Source organism: Oculina patagonica, chromosome 5 (assembly GCF_052425735.1).
Source record: "Oculina patagonica isolate OP01 chromosome 5, crgOcupat, whole genome shotgun sequence".
NCBI classification, from domain to species: domain Eukaryota; kingdom Metazoa; phylum Cnidaria; class Anthozoa; order Scleractinia; family Oculinidae; genus Oculina; species Oculina patagonica.
Genome location: NC_135762.1, coordinates 4,886,829 through 4,899,910, shown reverse-complemented (window position 1 = coordinate 4,899,910; position 13,082 = coordinate 4,886,829). Strand labels below are relative to the sequence as shown.

At 40.3% G+C, this 13,082-nt stretch overlaps 1 pseudogene across 1 annotated transcript in view; it reads left to right on the top strand.

Annotated features, from left to right (window-relative positions):
* LOC144653990 (uncharacterized) overlaps positions 1-10,788 on the top strand; it is a 17,507-nt pseudogene extending 6,719 nt beyond the window's left edge. Inside the window, exons 3-4 of the transcript XR_013570859.1 lie at positions 4,825-8,747; positions 8,968-10,788. The product of XR_013570859.1 is annotated as an uncharacterized LOC144653990 (transcript). The remainder of the gene's footprint in view (positions 1-4,824; positions 8,748-8,967) is intronic.
* Positions 10,789-13,082: the final 2,294 nt, after the last annotated feature.

Genomic DNA, 13,082 nt, shown 5'->3' with positions numbered 1-13,082 from the left:
TATAGGAAGCTCGATGAACAACGAGTCTGTAACTTTGCAGTGAAGACATGTTAAACTTCCAGCACACCCTTAATGAAAGGCCTGGTTTCTAAGCGTTGTGGACGAATGTGAAATCTTTTCTCGGCGGTTATTTTGTTAATCCCCTAGCTTGAATTGAGATATTGGTATTACATGATACAGGAAAGATATCTAAAAGTCGAGGACGTGAATGTGCTTACAACCAAGATCGCCTCCACCCGTAAGTCGTTAACTAATGTAAAACTGTGCAGAGTAACATAACATTACGGCTACTGAGCATTTTGTTTTATACTTTTTATGTAAAGTAGAACACAGAAGAAAAGAAATTCAAAAGGCGAACATAATAAAATGACACTTTTAGCGATCAAAACATTTAAGCTTATACTCTTTAACAACGTTTTAGGTAACGAGACGAAATTTTTGTCAGAATAGGCTATTGCTTCAAAGTAAATACGCAATATTTTGACCGGTCAAAAACGAGACATGACCGAGCAAAAATTAATTTGGCCAGTCAACATGACCGGTCAGTATCCAAAAATTATTTTGAGCCCTGTACTTCATTAAGCAAAACATACTTTTACTACACCGTTGTTAAAAGAGTCCCAAGGACGTTGGGCCAGGGTTTTAACCCTTTACCCCCTAAAGCGAATGGTCTTTTTTCATAAATTAAAAAATATAAAGCCCATAGCCATGTATGATAAACCATTTGAAAGGTGTTGATCAGTATGTTTCATAAAACACTTTAACAAATAAAAAGAAAGTCATAGCTTTGAAATAAATGGGTTAAAACGTTAAATAGAGAAATATTAAAAAAGTTGTTTCTCTCTGTATATAGTAGGTATACCCCTAAACTATATGTTATTGTGCAGATCTCAGTGAAGTGGTTAATTTCAGTTATGTTGTATAACACATATGTGTCATTTGGCACTCTTAGGGGTAAAAGGGTTAATAACCTTGAACAAGACTTGGTCATGAAGTCCAAAAATCTGTCTGTCAATAACTCCATTTTCTATATAATTTTACCCTCGATAACTCGGACCATGTTTGTCAATACCCTACAGGTCAAAACAAACAGTGTACTGTAGTCCAAAACGTTGAATAAAATTTGAAATAAAAACGTACACGAGTCAGAGTCGTCCCCGAAACGCCCCTCAAAACACGAAATGTGCCACGCCATTGACTACTAGTGCTACAGACGTTCAGTTTGTTTGTGGAGGTTGATACCGATTCTTTCAAACCCAACCTAAGAAAACTTTAAAGGATTACCGTTAGGAACTGACCGTTTCTCGAAAAACTAAATCGCATAAACTCTGCAGTAGTAGCCTATAGTGTTGTTCTCTTTGAAACCTGCAACGTTCGCAGCTTATTTGCTTTATTTTACGTTACGTTCTGGTTACAATGAAGATCATTGAAGATTTTTCATTATAGCCATACCTTTCCGATAATTTCGGGAGATAATATGTAAAAGAAATGCCATCTCCTGTTCATTAGTTTGCCACCAAACGTAAATTCATTCCGTTGGTTTTACATTTAGTTTGTTTGATTGGTGAGAATTGAAAATGTTCTACAGTCCTAAATGGTAATAATAAGCGTGAATACCGAAAAATGAAAGTTAGCGTGCATGTTTCCGGGAACTTCACTGATAAGAGTTTATCAATCAATTCTTTTATACCCATACCACGTTTGCGTGACAGTACAGAGAGCGCTGTTGGTAGTCACCTCTTAAAAAGCCAAGAATACAAGGAGCGGGACGTCATTTGGCCCGGCGTGTCACGCAACGCTTTACTGAAAAAGAGAAAAACTGGCGAAAGAAAATTCTGTCTTCATTTCATTAGTTATTTCTATATTCTTATTATATTCTTTTATATATTTTTTTTAAGTTACCCTCGACCCTCGACATGTTACCCTCGACTCTCGACATTTTACGCTCGACTCTCGACCCTCGACAATTAGCTACACTCCTTTGCGTGTTCAAGGCAGCAAAAACGTGGTCTTTCTTAAAATATGGAAAGCTAAATGGCTTGCTGATTTATAAGTTTAAGCTTTTTTTGGAAATTTGGCATAAGTCAAGGAAGATCTATAGTGCATTTTCTTATATGACCCCCCCCCCCCCCCCCCCCTTATATGGGTCTTATATGTATTTCGATTTATAAACGGAGTCTTCGCTTTCTAATTCTTCGGTGTCTGAAACACTGACATAACAAAGCAGTAGAGGACTGTTGAAACAGTATGAATAATAAATGCGAGATGATGCTAGCAAGCACCCTCGAATTATCCACTTTCGCATTTCGCGCCGAAAACAGTATGAAAGATTGACCTTGGTAAAGTGTTAAGTGTGTGACCGCAAACACCTCGGTAACGTGTTCCCGCGTGAGTTTACCTTGTATTTACCTTGGGAATGTATGTGTAAAACGTTCGTTACAAACATACCGGCATTTCCATTTTCAGCGTTTTCGTCACAAAAAACATGTATGAAATACAGTAGAACCCCTATTAAGCGGCCATCCTCGGGGAAATGGCAACTGGCCGCTTAATATAATAGGGGTTGGCCGCTTATTAAGACATTATAAAAAGGTTACGTTTCTTCAATACAATATAGCATGAAAAGGAATAACGGAATCACATGAAGACGACAATAAACCTGTGTTTGAATGATTTTATCAGCCGTCACTTTCATTTTTGTTGAAAACAAAACCAAACATCGTAAATAACATTCTTACTGGCCGCTAAATTGGGGCAAAAGCAATAGAAAAACGCTCATCGGGACGGCAAAAAGGTGGCCGCGGCCGCTTAATAGGGTTGGCCGCTTAAGAGGGGTTTTATTGACAGTATTTATTTTTACTGACAGTAGTTTCGGGACTTTAGTAACTGGCCGCTAAACAGGAGGTGGCCGCTTAATGGGTGGCCGCTTAATAGGGGTTCGACAGTACTCTATTTTCTAATATTGTTCTTTGATCGTTAAAAGCGGGCAATGAATCGCAAAAGAAATCGAAAACAGCACAAAACGGTCGGCGTAAGGTGACGTAGAGAGAAGAGGTGTAGTCTCCTAGTGAATGTTGTGTAACCCTCACTTCATGGTTGTTGTTAGTGGTCAATGGATGCTCACCAAACAGTTTCCGTCTTATTTCAAGTGCACCCTTCTCGGACTCGGGAGCGGAGTTGTAGTCCCCAACTGGATGTTGTGTAGCCCCCACTGAAAGATAACTGTCAGCAGTCTCTGAATGTTCTTCACCAAACAGTTTCCGTCTGATATGCTTCTTGGGCTCAAGAACGGAGATGTAGTCGCCTAGTGAATGTTGTGTAACCCCTGCCCCAAACAGCCTCAGTCTGAGGTCGAGTACACGCTTCTCGGGCTTAAAAGCTTCTGAGCAGTCCCCTCTCCTGTGTTGAATGGCGGCTTGATCTAAATAGATGTCTGGAAAAACCGAATAGCGAATAGTCGCGAATAGTACGATGCTCCCGAATAGTCGCGAATAGTATGTGATAAGTCGTGAATAATGGCCAATAGTATCGAATAGTAGTTGGATAGTGACGAATAGTACCAAATAATGACAAATAGTTTCAAATACTAACGAAGAGTTGCGAATAGTGACGAATAGTCCTGAATAGCGACGATAACGAATAGTGACAATTCGAGACCAGAATATTCTTTACTACTGATCAAAGTCAATGTCTTACATTGATCTGTTAACTTTTCAGCATATATATATACCACATTCTTCCTACCTTATCCTTACTTATTTTCGCGAGTACTAATTTTCGCGATTTCAAAATAATCGCGAAATTTAATACGCGCGAAAAAAACGTTGCGCGAAATTTAAGCACGCAAAAATTAATAACATATTATATCAAAACAGTAAAAATTTTAAATGTTTGAAACTGCAGCTATTTATCCTGGAAAATACATTTCCGTCTTGTTTTCGACTAGCACCCTTCATCTGATTATTGTTTTCTTCAATTTGTAAATCGGCCAAAACCTCTTTAGTACAGTCACCAAAGTTTCCGTTTGCCGAGACTCCTTATAGTTACATTGAACCAGATCTTTGTATATGTCTAGTAGTTTCTTAGTCTTTGACGACTGAGCCATAAAACACTGACAAAATCGCAAAATTTAATACACTTTTGCCTTAATTTTTTTTTGCAATCGCGAAAATTAATACTCGCGAAATTCGGCTCTCGAAATTTCGCGAAATTAAGTACGCGCGAAAATTAGTAAGAATAAGGTAATTTGGAATGCCCCTTCTTTATAATCCTCTGCACCCTTAGCGAATTGAAACTGTCAAGTTGACTTTAAGACGAAACAAAACTACCTGGTAGAAAACTAGCCTTTGAGCCTGAGAACTTTACAAAAAAAAGAAACAAGACATCAATACATCAAAAAGAATTATAAGCGAACAATCATTTTATGAATTTATAGAACGAAAACAAGCTTAGCACCAAAACGAGGCTATACCTCGTGGTTTAAGATTGAAATCGCAAATTACACATATTGAAAAGAGAGTGACACGAGACAGCCCAAAGGGCCTTTGATTCTTTTGGCTTCTCTATACTCTAATTAAATTTGTTTAAAATGTACACTTGTTAGCATTGTATGAATTGAAAATCAGTAAACACCGTTTTTTCCTTATTTCCGGTCATTTGTTTTCAACTCTCAATAACTCGAACTCCCGATAATTTGAACCATTTTCAATTTCCCTTGAAGGTTCGAGTTATCGGGAGTCGCATACTTAAGGACGTGAAAAGAAACGATTTCTTAATTTATGCATAGCGCTGCTACGGATGCCCTTTTTAAGAGATTTTAATTTTATATTTTCCAGTTGCCCTTAAAGAGTTTGGCTTTCAATTTATTGACAACACCTGACAAAGAAAGTGGCCTGAGCTGTCTACAGTCAGCCTGCATTGAAGGAGACGTCGAGACTGTCAGCGCAATCTTGAACTATAGTCCAGACAAACTCGACAGTGCCATAGCTTTTAGTTTGAAGATCGGCCACAACGCACCCAACTTCGCTGGAAAATCAATTGACACTGTCTTGCGAAAACAAGGCTCCGAAGAGCATAAGCAGATAAGTGGATATGTCGAAAAAGTCACAAAGCATTTCCAATCTCAGTCCCTTCTACATTTGGCTGCAAAAAAGGGTCAAGTTGAGCATCTTCGTAGGTTACTTGATTGTGGAGAGTATGTTGATTCTCGGTCGCCCGACCCATATGGGGGTAGAGAGACACCTCTGATGTTGGCAGCCAGGTTTAATGAAGAAGACGTTGTAGAGTTTCTTACTGAACGAGGAGCGTCTTTAGAGATGCAAGATGCTGAGGGAAACACTGCACTGCATCATGCTGCAGAGAGTGGCAAAATTAGAAATATGCTTCGCTTAATAGAACTTGGAGCTAATGTTTCAAAAGCCAATCACGACCAAGAGTCAGCATTGTCTCTGGCTGCTGAAAACGGTCACACAGAGGCTGTACGTCTTCTTCTTGAGCACGGTGCCGATGCAAATAAAGTCAATTATTACGGTGTAAGTCCACTGATGTTAGCTGCGCAAAAAGGCCACTTGCAAATTATTCATTTGTTGCTAACGAATGGTGGAAATTTAAGTGAAGGAGATGAAGAAGGTCGGTTGCCTTTACATTATGCCGCTGAAGGAGACCAAACAGATGTAATCAAATTTATTCTTGAAAAAAATGGGAATGTGTTAACGAAGACATCTGATGGGGATACAGTTCTGCATTTGGCCACTCGTCTGGAGCTAGTCCAGTATCTTGTTGAGCAAGGGGCTGACATTCATGCAAGGAACTCCTATGCTAGAACACCGTTACACGCCGCTGCTGAGAAGGGCCAATCTGACACAATCAACTATCTTTTAAATCAAGGTGCTGATATTAACTCACGAGACAAGTGTGGTTGGTCTGCTTTGTTCTTTGCCATTCGTGAAGGTCATGCTGCTGCATGTAAGGTTTTGATTGAAAAAGAATGCGATTTGCAGCTATCAAACAGGACCGGTTCTTTTGCTCATGACAATTTGTTCGAAGCAGCTGCCGCTAATGGACTGACAGAGGTTTTGCAACTTCTTCTAGACAGAGGTTTATCAGAGGACATTGACAGAGTCAGCAGATATGGCGAAACACCACTGATGCAAGCGGCTAGGGCCGGACATTGTGATACGGTCGCTTTTCTCTTAGACCAAGGAGCTGACGTCAATGGCAGGACTGCCTCAAAAATAACCAGTTTGGAAGACAATTGTGTTTCTCGCAAGGATAGTGACGGTGAAGACAGCGAGGAAGACGAAGATGTATATACAATGTTCAATAGCGGACAACCAAAGTCCCCATTGTATTACGCCTTGGAAGCGGGTCAATCTGAGGTTGCTAAACTTCTGATAGAACGAGGGGCTGACACTTCGCACTTAGATAGTGAAAATAGTTCTTTAGCAGAGCTGGCTGCCAGAAATTGTTCCCACGATGTTCTTCAACTACTTTCCAATGAGAAGGAGTTTAATTTTGACAAATTAAAGCATGGCGAAAGTTTGCTAACGTCAGCAGCTTATCGCAAAGACTACGATTCGATTCGGCTTCTTCTAGAGAAGGGTGTGGATGTGAATGAAAGAAATATCTCAGGCGACACACCTCTCTCTTGTATTCTACAGGGCGCAAGAAGCCCTTGTGTGATGGAAATCGCCAAGCTCCTCCTCACATTTGGTGCTGATATTAACATCAAGAATGACAGACGTGAAACGCCTCTTCAGATAGCTTGTTCCATGAATTTCGATAAAGTTGCTGAGCTTCTCCTTGAACACGGTTGTGAAACAAACGTTACGGATGTCTATAATTCTTACTCTCCCCTTCACCATGCTGCCCAGAACAACAATGGTAAACTTGTTAAGATGTTACTTCAGTACGGTGCTGATGCTAAGATCAAAACTACGGAAAAGATGACCCCCTTACATATAGCTGTAACTTCAAATAGTGTCCACGCAGCCCAGGTGTTGTTGGAACATGGTGTTGAGCTGGAAGTCATAAACGCATCAGGCCGGACACCTCTTGCTGAAGCAGCAGCTAATGGCAACTTGTCAATGGTCCAATTGTTATTAAAACATGGAGGCAGTGTTCATGCAAAGGACACGACAGGCAGTACCCCACTTATGCTTGCTGTAGAAAGTTTTCACCATGGAGACACAGACACTGATAGAATCACTGTTGTCAAAACACTGTTGGATCATGGAAGCCTTGTGAACGTCACTAACGAGACTGGCAAATCTCCGCTTCATTATTTACAGTATGCCACAAGGGAATGCTGCGAGCTCCTTTTACAATGTGGAGCTGATGTTAATTTACCAGACGTCAACAAAGAGACGCCTTTACATTTTGCAGCATCGGCTGGAAACACAGCTTGCATTGAGTGCCTCCTTCAGCAAGGTGCGAAAGTGGGGGCCTTGGATAGAGAAAATCGCACCCCTCTCCATGCAGCTGCTTACAGAGGCAACAGGAGTTCCGTTGAGTTGTTGATTCAACATGGTGCAGATGTTCATTTAGTTGACAAAATGGGCTGGCTTCCTTTGCACTTTGCTGCTGCAAGAGGACAATTTGATGTTGCCAATGTTTTGTTACAAAATGGGAGCGATGTGAGAACTGTTGACTGCAAAGGAAGAACTGTCCTGTATCTGGCAGTGAGAAGCGGATGCAGAGAGTTGATCGAATTTCTTATCCTTCATGGAAGCGATGTAAACGCAAAAGATCTTAGTGAACGTACAATCCTTGGAGCATTAAGCCAATGTTCTTCTTGGAGCAGGGAATGGAGCCTTCTCGAAGCATATCTTGAGAATGGAGGTGACAGGCACGCTGTCGATGTGGTGACTGGTCGAACCACTCTTCACTTTGCTGCAGTATCTCAAAGCGTAGCTACGTTGGACAATCTGCTAAACCACGGATTGGACCTTGAGGCAAGGGACAAGAATGGAGAAACACCTCTTCACCGAGCAGCTGCACGAGGAACTCCGGAGATGATACAACGCCTTATTGATAGAGGAGCAGACTTGTCTGCTGTTAATAACAGAGGACAGACGCCATTTCTAGTAAGTCTTGCTACAAACAAGAAGGAAGGAGCGAAGATTTTATTGAAACATGGAAGCAACGTGCAAGTAGCAGACAAAGATGGCAACACAGCACTTCATTTTGCTATTACTACTGCCTAGTCTTTTGAAACTGATAATAAAGAAAGGCGGAGATGTTAATGCAGTGAATGTAGATGGTTTTACTCCTCTTCACCAAAAAGCTGTGTTTTTTACTGCTTTCTCAAGCTTTGCTGAAAGGCTTCTGTTGAAGGCAGGAGCAAATGTCCATTGCCGAGATAAGAATGGAAACACGCCTCTTCACATAGCCATTTCAAGAAGACAGGTGTGAAGAATGGCCAGCCTGCTCATTGAAAATGGGAGTGATGTCCATGCTACTGATATACAAGGAAGAACATGCCTGCATATGGCTTGTTGTTCTGGTGCTCGTAGTACTGCAGAAAAACTCATTCTGCATGGAGCACAAGTCAATGCTGTCGATGAGTTGGGTTGTACTCCTCTTCATCTTGCTGTGCACGCTAAATTAAATGACAGATTACTGATAAAAGCTCTGTTGAAGCATGGTAGTGATCCTGAAGCTGCAGATTATAAAGGCAGTACTCCTCTGCACGTGGGCTGTTGTTCTGGAGGCACGGAAGCTGTTTTGGTTTTAATTGATCAAGGAAGGTAAGACATTACTTTTTTACCAGGTGTTGCTTTTAATATTTAACGTGGTCAAGGAAGCCCCAATAAAGCAACCCCTTTGCCTGAGAGTGAATCGCGCAAAGTTTAACAAGTGCAAGGAGTAACCTGGAGCCGGTTAAAGATAGAAATAAAACCTTTAAGCTTTAGTTGTAATTTTTACCTTTCTGTTTTTTTAATGATCCACATAATGGTTTATTTACAGCAAACTGGAGGCTAGAGACGCAAAAGGCTGCACTCCACTTCACATCTGCGCCGTTTTTGATCAGAAACCCACTGCTCAAATACTCGTTGAAAGAGGAGCAGATGTGGAGGCTAGAGACAATGAAGGAAGCACTCCTCTCCATCTGGCGTCGGCCTTCAGTGATGTGGAGATGGTTCGTCTGTTTCTTGAACACGGAGCGAGTGTGAAGACAAGAGATTCTGAAGGCAGCATTGCTCTTCACACAGCAGCTGCACTTGGCAAGACAGAAATCGTGCGGGTGTTAGTTGATGCAGGCAGTGATGTCAATGCGCTTGATGTTAGTGGAAACACACCGCTGCACGTGTCTGCAGGCTCTGGCCACATGGAAGTAGTTCGCCTGTTGCTGGATAATGGAGCAGATTTGCATGCAGTCAACAAGGAAGGGTTTACCCCGGCTGGATGTGCTAAATTGTTTGGTCACAAGGAAGTGGAGCAGTGTATTGAGGAAAGACAACTCTTGACTAGATGACACTGATCTTGTCGCTGATGGAATAATAATTTTCTTTCACTTGACTTAAGAACGGCTTAAAAACGTTTTGCCAGTCATTGAATGTGTTCTTTGTTTTTCTCAACGAATTGAGACCGGACTTGAGGGAATTTTTATTCTAATTAAATTATTATGGTCTGCCTCAACATTTTTAGACGACTACATAAGTAGTAAGATAAAGATGAGATGTTCAATATGACACGAGCATGGGACAAAGAAAAATTCTGAGTCCCCGACGGGAATCGAACCCATGGCCTCCCAGATACCGGTTGGGGCTCTAACCAACTGAGCGACGAGAGACTCGTTGTGAGCTGGGGACATTTACTAGGTTGATATGTGATACGCGTCCTGCATACTGCTAGGATCAGCAGGACGTGTGTCACATAAATTATCAACCTAGTAAATGGCCCAGCTCACTAGTCTCTCCTAGCCCAGTTGGTTAGAGCTCCCAACCGGTATCTGGGAGGCTATGGGTTCGATTCCCGTTGGGGACTCAGAAGTTTTCTTTGTCCCATGCTGGAGTCATGTTGAACATCTCATCTTTATTATTTATTACCGAGCTTAAAATTTACCATCTTTATTATTTACTAAGAAGTAAGATTTTGACTTCTTAGTAAACCATAAAACTTTATTATTTAATGTCTTAAATAATCATTTTTATATATTTTTAAATTTCAATACTTATTAAGCCTTGACTCCCGGGTAATGGCCAGCTGACTGCTTAATAGAGGCTGACCGGTTAATTGAGGTGCCCCAAAATGAAGCGTGGAGTAATGAAAAGTATGAACTAGACCCGGGACTATAGAGTATAATGCAAAATTGATCACATGCATGATGTACATTTTATCAGTAACAACAACAGCAACGCAAAATATGATAAATAACAATCAACGGAACTGTGTCACGGATTTTAGCAAGGGCATTTAGGCATTTCAAAGTTAATCTCGTTTGCTTGTAATTAAAATGATAACGCCCGGGAGACACATTTGGTTGCAATTAAGCTTAGTTCATCCTTTCCTATCAATCAATCAAGCAATCGAGTGATCAATCAATCAATCATTTTAAACACGTAAACACCGAGGAACAACTTTAAGTTCGTTGAAACTTTTACGTGCACATAAAAAGGAAATAGAAAAGAATACAACGAGACAACTAGTCAACAAGCGAAATGCCCAAGACATGTTTGTTGATAAGAACAGACACTTAATAGTTTTCAATAGAATTTTTACTTGTTTTAACCCAAATGCTGTTTAAGTAATACATAATCATTAAATAAAATGTTACCATTTACCTGCGTTTCGGTGTCTATTTTGGCCGGTTTGGAAACGATTTTAATCAAAGCGAATGCGGCTTACGTTGTGAGTTAAAAATGTTAACTAGTTGGTCGCAACGTCTCGTGCAAGGTTCATTTCGTCAGTTTCCATTATTATCAAGTATAAACTGCTTTGGGGAGATAGAACACCAAAGACCTATATTTTAGCAAAACACGACAAAACGATGCCGAGATGTCGCGGTCGCGTTCTTGTAATTAAATTTAGGTGATCATTTATTTTTCGGAATTTTTCGCATAATTTCGCTTTGTTTTGTTTAATTTGCTTGGCTTCAACAGCTCATCCTGAAAGTTTGTTTCAAATCGCACATCCTCGTCCCATCTTGAAAAGAATGCCAGGAACCATGCAATATTCTGTCAGCATAACACACGAGCCGCTAGCGAGTGTTTTCTTCATAACTGAATTATCGCAAAAGCGTCCCAAACAGCAAACTGATTTTCAACCAGTGTAACAAATAGAAGAGCCGAAATATCAAGCGAAAGAATTGACTGTAGCAAGGGATGCGCTGAAAACGATAAACAGCTGGGGCAGCTGTAGTGTCAACTATCTCTAGTATCATCTATATATCTACATCTACATTTTAATACGTCGGTAAAAAAGTCCATACGGATATCACACCAACGTCTAAAAATAAGTAAAATACAATATGTACATATATAATATCTGAAAAATTCTAAATGTAAAAAATTCTAAAAATTCTAAAAATTCTAAAAAATTCTAAAAATTCTAAAAAAAAAAAAAAAAAAAAAATCTAAAAATTCTAAAATTCTATGGGTAAACAACTAAATTAATAAAAATGCTCGCGCAGTCCAGACTGGAAACATGCAAGAGAGTCGGACTCAACAATCGCCGCAGGGAGTGCATTCCACTCCCTTATGGTCCTCGGAAAATACGAGTAAAAATACGCGTTTTTCGTCGCTCTATATTGCGTATATTTGAAATTATGGCTGCCGCGAGTTCTGGATTCATATATATATGGGAACACCAATAAAACCGTTGCACCATATCACTAGTAATTTGGGTATCCTTTAACATACAAGTAGAATTAACTTAAGAAATATTTTGGCATAAGGGCCAAATCAAGAGTTAATTTTGGCTGATATCTCACTGCTGTATTGATATGTAATTGACCGGGGTCAGGCTGTTGACGTTTGACAGTGACTGCCACGCAATTTCTCATAAATTTGGTACATCAAAAGACCCTCAAACGTCTTTGCAAAGTTTGGTTCTGACCAGAACCACTTGGTCATATTGAATGGCTTTTTTTCTCTTACTTTTTTATGTTTTAGTCTTATACAACTCTGACAACTAGCTGCTCATTATTCTTTCGGTCGATTCTATATCCTAAGGTTCAGGGGAGGCGGCGGTCAGTTTGTGACAGCTTTCAGTTTAATTTGTATTTTAGTAACCTGCATATTGCGTGACAGCCATATGAAGAGATTGATATACAGTATTCAGTACCGTCGGTTTACCAGGCTAGCTGTATCAATTTGAATGCTCAGCTTGCAAGGATTTGCACCAAGCCATGATACAAACTGAGCTAAGCTTGTGATCAGGTAAACAGACTCAGAGCCAGCCTGTGTACAACCGTCCCCCTCCCTATGTCTATATAAAAAAATCTTTTTCCCGAATTTTCTGAGAGGAGGGGGACGGCTGTGCACAGGCAAACTCAGAGCATAAAGGAATTTTGTAATTGTGACTTCCTGGATGGGAGGGGGCTACTCATCTGAATTTTTATACGGGTAGGCTCAGCCCCGAGGTCCCTTTTTGATTAAATCATTTTTTGGGTTGGTTCAAGATATTTAACAAAGATATTTAGCAAAGTCTACTTTTCACGTAGTGTGTTCAGCCTTGCAGTCTTGTTTGTTATTTCATTTTATTCTGATCATGAGACCTCTTAGCAGATGCTACGAATAGCAGCAATATCGTATGCAGTCCCCTGCAGTTTTAGTCTTATAGTTTGAAGGGCCTTTTTTCGACTTTTTTGCTTGTTTACAAGCAAAAGGAAGGAGAGTAGCGGTTAAGTAGGGTAATCTGGAACCGGAAGGAACCACATTCTTGTTAACTCGCAAGGGACAGTTTTAATTTCTCAAGGGAATACTTTCCGCTGTGGGTGATCAAAGCGCGTGACTTGTAAAGTGTCACTCTATAGTTGTGCTTCAGCACTTCCGTTCTTGTAGAAAAAACGTGACTTGTCAAATTTACAAACGTTATATAACAATCAAAAACGTGAGTAGCCCAAAACGTACGCCACATAA